This window comes from Rhyacophila brunnea, unplaced genomic scaffold (assembly GCF_057557595.1).
Source record: "Rhyacophila brunnea isolate RB1 unplaced genomic scaffold, BYU_Rbru_1.0 scaffold_1, whole genome shotgun sequence".
In the NCBI taxonomy this organism is placed as follows: domain Eukaryota; kingdom Metazoa; phylum Arthropoda; class Insecta; order Trichoptera; family Rhyacophilidae; genus Rhyacophila; species Rhyacophila brunnea.
The window spans coordinates 20478302-20485132 of record NW_028232751.1 but is presented as its reverse complement, the minus strand read 5'-3'; positions in this window follow the sequence as shown (position 1 = coordinate 20485132).

Sequence of the window (6831 nt, the reverse complement as noted above, 5' to 3'; positions counted from 1 at the left end):
CAACGAAAACAGGCATCCGGCTCCGGAGTTTTGGCGGACGCGTCGTTGCACGCTTCTCCACGCGGTTCTCCACCTCGTAACGAAGAACCCGATATAATTTTGGAAGACGTGGTAGAAGCAATCGAGGGCAATATCAACATTGATGATGAACCCGAATTGATATTCGAAGATGTAGGAGCCGAGAACGTTAACCGTCAATTGATAGATCCTAATAATGAAGAACCAGAAATGGTTTTAGTAGATGATTTAGCCGAGATACGTCCCGGAAATGAAGAACCTGTATTGGTTTTGGAAAATAATGTAAGAGCCGAAAACTACTACAACCACGTCAACCACGACATGGCAGATTCAGATGAAGAACCTGAAATGGTTTTAGAAGATCGTCGAGATTGGAATGAAATCGACGAGGAAATAATTAGTATTAGAATTTTGGAATCATTAATATTTTTGGAAATTAATTTAATAGATGTAAACCACGTCAACCACGATTTGACAGATTCAGATGAAGATGAACCAGAAATGGTTTAGAAGATCGTCAAGTCCATGAATTAATTGATCCTAGAAATGAAGAACCTTTAAATAATGTAAGAGCCGAAAACTTTCACAGTATATCTGGTACCTCTAATTGTTAATTAACTACCTACATATAAAGTTATATATATATATATATATATATAGATGTATGGGAAAAACCACTTGAGTTTTCCGTGTGTATATTTTTAGTCATTCTTCAGTAGGTATTATTATATTTATCAACTCAGGACTAAAAAAATACACTTACGACAACTTGACACTGGGGTGCTGATGTCATTCTTTATAAATGTCTCCATATTCTCGCCAAATAAATGAGTCCAATCTGTAAAAGAATGTTATATGTTAAAATATTTTTTTATGTTAATCGTTATGTACTCACCTATATCACAAGTACATTTTAAAAATCTGATAATTTTATGTAATGTTTATGAATATAAAATATTCTAAATTATAAAAAATAATATTTGTGTTTCATTATTCTATAAAAAGAAGCAATATCTAAATCCCCTTTAATTTGCACAAAATCTTTTGGAACAAATTTAATGATGTAAACCTTATCTAGTTCTGGAGCCCAATTATGATCATGTGATCTTCACGTTGGCAGTATGACAATGAAAATTTCCTAAATGCAACCAAATCGGCCTCTGCGGAGACCAGGACGGACGGTCTGATGAGCCCGACAGATAATTCGACCGCTTTTCCCTTTCCGTGCAATTTTAGGACATTCCAGAGATCTTTGTAGATCTGAAATGTTTTTATAAATGCTTTTCGCAGTTGATGTTGTAAAAGTTGACGTTCTCACTGACGTTTTCATAGGGTATTACCAAACTCTTTTTGTGCATGGTCGATTTTATGAAAAGTGCAATAGAGACTTTTTCTCAATAATACAAATAATACCCAACGAACCTTTCCATTATTGTGATTGAATGCATTTGCTAACCGGTGAAGAACAAAAACCTTATTACTACTGATTTCAGAAACCTTATATGACTCACTTTTATTGGCCATTTGTATTACTGGAATCCACTGTGATGGTAGATTGGACCTAACTTCAAGGAGGCTCTTTCTTTTGTTTCTCTTCTGGACTGCGTATAGATACATTCCTGCAATAAACTCATTTTTATTGCCCAGCACAATGAAATTGTCAAAAAAGACTTTACAGCAGATTTCATGCTACTAGTAACAAACAATAATAATTGTTGCTTGTGTTAATCACCTATACCCCAAAAATTTTTTAAAGCAAACAACATACAATGTACTATATTTCAAATACATAATACCTATATGTATGTTACTCCGGTTTCACAATAAGGGACACAGTAAATATTATTATACAAATGGTAAGTATACAGGAAAAAGACAAAGGGGAAGACAGATATTAATGGGAATGGGGAAATAATGAAAGTCTCGCTTAAAGGTGGAGACTGGCAGCAGATCATTAAAGCCTCAATTACATTGAGCTTCTTTACGAGCTGTTTATTGGCGAATTTAAAAGCGGGCGATTCAGCTACTGCGATTTGATGATTACAGACAAAACTTTCCATTCGCTGAGAAGCCACAAGCCAGTGACTATTTTGACAGAACGTAGTTCGTTTTTTTACCGGGAGGTTGGTACTGCGCTCTACTGCGCAGACGCAGTAGGCCCACACGCCGGCGTCTAGCGTGTAAAGTTGATCGGCTTTCAACTTTTCTCGGTAGAGTGTTTACAACCTGCTTATTAGCTTATTCGATGATTACACTGGGCGACTTTCCAGGCAGATTGTAAATTCGCCAATAAACAGCTCGTAAAGAAGCTCAATGTAATTGAGGCTTAAGCAACTAATAAATAAAGCAGTGGACTGGGTATACAAACACTTCAAAGAAAGACATTTAGGAGAAATTCTGGGGGAGGTTCTGGAACAAATGGATAATAAAAATCAAATTAGGATTGTACATTAGAATGCCAGAAGTATGAAGCAAAATAAATAATGAGAACAGAAATCATTGAAAGTAAATCCATGAACTGCGGACCTCTCTTATCACTAATATAAGAGCAGATATTAATGAGTTAGTATACGCTTATATTCTCAGCTTTCATAGGCAAGTTTACGTAATTCCAGAAGATGCAGCTAAGATTCCAGAAATGATGCAACTCAATTACGATAATACGGTAGGTATACTGGATATATTCCATTTCCACTTTATGGAAAAATTATCATGTTTTTGTGTAAAGACATAGAGATCAACTGGCTAAATATTGCAAGAATACTGAGAAGAGTCTTAGTGGTCTGCAACTAGACAGCAAAAATCAAGTAACATTGCACCCGACCAGATCAAACAAAAAATAACTCTAAGAGGACGAACTATCAAGTAACATGGTTCCACTGAATGCTCTTAAAAGACCCATGGAAAGCACACCTCATCCAGAAGTATTTTAGTTGAAAAGAAAAACACGAGCATGGATATGGAGAGAATTACACGCACACCTAGGCAAAAAACCAAAAAATCAAGAACACAGGTGCTCACAAATAATGATTCGTTGAGTTAATGTTACTGGCAATTTACCAGCGTTTTCTGTTGAGCTATGAAACATTGCTGAATTTCATAAAAAAACCTCACAACCGAATATTGAAAAAAATGTTAAACAATACATGACAGATATCCCACCTCTAGACACAGATTGCTGACTGAAATATGACACTTGGATGAACCTAAAAAACCACATTACCATTTTCACAAAGCGATTACTTAACTGGAACTTCTGCGAGGATGTAAACTCCATAGATAGAGGATTAAGATTTACAACTTCTTATTATCATGGACCAAACAATATCAGCAGCTCTGAGAAGAAGAGTTGAATTTCATTATTTGACGAATAGTCAACAATCTTATCACTGATAACTTTGTTTTTGGGCGTGATGTTTCTGCTTCCTTCCTCTTCACTTCCATCCTCATTTTCCAAGATCATAACTTCTGCTATTTCACTTTCAGTTATGATGATATTCAGGGTCACCTTCATCAACTTCTAACCATTGTAAACTTATTAAATGTAGTAATAAATGCATCCATTCGCTCGAGCAAACAAATAAATTGCTTTGCAGCTATGCTATGTGAATTAGCGGCCAGTATTGCAAACGTCGGTGCTACGTTCAGTCTATGAGCAGGACGGCATTATGACTTGAATTCAAGTGCGTGTGTGTGATGTGATTATCATACGTAGAACATTGTTTATAAGCGGTGACACTTGGATTTAAAGATGTATAACATTAACAGGATATTTTTAACAATTTTCACATTTGACCGGATATTTTGTCCATTATATTGAGGTTCCACTGTACAATCATTCCCCTATCCTGGGCCAATCATGTAACTATTAAAATCCCATAATACGTACCTACATATTGATGAGTAATCTTTATTCTACAGTTGTTTTGTATATCTTACTCTTTCCTCTTCTGGATATATATTTATAAATCATGATTAAATTTACTTCGGGGTGAGTTATTATTATAATATACATATTATGTACAACATTGGCTTTATTTGTTAATATGTTTTTATAGTAACGGTCCAACAGATGCATCAAGTCTTAACCTGGTCTTCCCATTCTTCAAATCAATCGGAATCCTGCTTCTTCGATCTGCCATTTATGCATGAATTTCGTCGTTTCCGTGTTAAATATTTTTGGTAAAAATATTATTAGCCGGATGGTTGCCAATAGCGTCTTAAGACGCGTACTTTTCCGTGAACAAAACTTTAGATGTCGCATCAGAATATTAAAGCAAACATTGGATGCCCTATATGGTTGCACCAATTTTTGAGTTCCACGGGGTAGAATGTGGAGAGAAGTGGGGCTATCCCGTCGAAAAGGCTGTTCGACAGGTCCCAGATCCTGACAAAGACTAAGATGTAATATTCCATTTACCTAAATAATTTATACTTTTTCCGTTATTAGGGGTCTGTACCCGACAACGTTTTTAATTTACCCTGAATCTTTATAATAAAGTTTGACGTCGGAGACTGCTGTTTCCGTTTGTGGTACTTCTAATGTTTACTATTTTAAAAAATCGGTGTGTGTACTTATGTACGCGCGTTAGAAGTTATACTTCTTTGGCGTAACAAAACAAAAATAAGAAAACAAAAAAAATTATCCCGCATGCCAATAATTTACGTAAGTAGAAAATACGATAAAATAATTGAAGAAAGATATTAATACAATTAATAAGGTTTTGATTAAATGCATAATCAAATTAAAATGATATTTATTTGTAGGCAGTTAAAATATTTTTACACAATTAAATAAAACGATAATGTCACAAATTGGTGATCAGTGTTACTTTGGGAGAGTGTCACAATGCGCAATTACATAATAGGTAGGTACCTAGGTATATCTAATTAATGTTGCATGCTATGCCTAGATATATTCAGAAATCATAAAACTTAGTACCTACTTATGCCAATAATAAATTATCACAGGTTTGGGAAATCGCTGTAAGATCAGCTATTGTTCTATATTCTATAAGCACATGGCTGTTCAACTATGTATTAACCATTTAGGTAGATTGGTACATAAATACATAAGTATTATTTACTAATTCTAACTACTAAATAATCATAATAAATTGTGTTGCATCGGCGCGCGCAACTTCCATCCCACTTCAGGTGTGTTACATCGGAGCGCGCAACTTTGTCACATGCCAAAAATACACTGATCTGTTTTTCCAAACGCGCCAAAAGAAGTAGAAGTTCAAAAATATATATTCTTGCAGCTACATATCTTCATTATTGTAATATTTCAAAAAGCGTTTATACTCTTATTCGATACAATACTGATACTTTTTCTTTTGATACGACGTCCCTATATATAGGGTTATCCAACTCATAGTACTAATTTCACAGTCCTGTCAAATATTTTGTGCATATTTTTTGACATGTTGTCAGTTGTAACACAATGGATTGTTTCCCCACCGCACATGCATAAAAATTATTCAATCATACTACGAAAATGGCAAATCTTCAGACTGTCCTAACTGCGAAAATGAAGGTCAGAACTTGGTAAAAATCATCATTCATGGCTGTATTCGCAAGCTGACTAAAAAAATTGAAGAGACTAGTAGTGTTTTGGATCGTCTGACACCTGTACATGGTCATCCAGCCCAATCATGCTAAAACATTCGGTACTGTATATGGAAGATCCAGAAATGTTGATTCCAAGAAGATCAAAGCAATCTGATCTCTTATACAGCTCTTCATGGTGAAATTTTGCATTATGGACCTTACGCTTGTGTAAGATTCAGCTCAAGCAAAAACTAAACTCAACGGACCACGGGCAGCGTCGCTGATTGGGTCTTAGAAGAGCAGGCAAACGATGATTTTTTAAGAGAAATTTTCACCTCAATGGGTAAGACAATAAACAAAACTGCCATATTTAGGGCGAGGAAAACCCACCAAGAGATTCAAGACAGACTTTTACATGTAATGAAAATTACTGTTTGTTGCAGTTTTTGGGCTGTCCGAAGCCTAGAGTTCGCAAAAATATATTTGTTAAATTTTCATTCATTTGATTGGGGAAAAAATGGATAAAAAAACAAAATACGTATGGAAAAAAAATATTTAATTCACCTAACCTTTCAATAATCACAATATCACAAAGCAATCGTGTAATTTTTTATGAAACATGTTATTTTATTTATCAAGATTATGATCCAAATGATTTTTAAAAATACAAAACAGTTATACAAATAAAAAATATTGATACTAGTACTGTGGTATATTGCAATGTAAAGTAAAATTGACATTAGAATGCGAGATTCATTTTCTCATCAAGAGTTGACGTTTTAATACATCATGCATTTACTGATATTTTATCTAATAATTTCATTGGAATTATTCAATATGAAAATATGTTATAAATAAATAAATATATACTATTAACCAATTAAGACAGGGTGTATGTTTCTGAGAATAATAAATAATTCATTTCCTCTTCCTTCCTTGAAAGCTGTTAAAACATATACAGTAAAACTCCGCCCATTAATGGACACAGTTAATGCAAAATTCGCTGCAAACTGAAAGATTTGCTAAATATCATAAAATCTATTTAAAGCAATTTCTACCGTATTCATGAATGAACCATAATAGTCACAACTGATGTTAATTTGAAATAAATGTAATTCAGTTTTCATGGAATTATGTTTTTAAACAATGCAATACTAAGTAATCAAGTATTTCAGTGGGATTTCACAATTATCTTTATAAAGTTGCATGCACACCTATCTGTAAAGTATATGAAAACAATAATAATAACTTAATAATCAT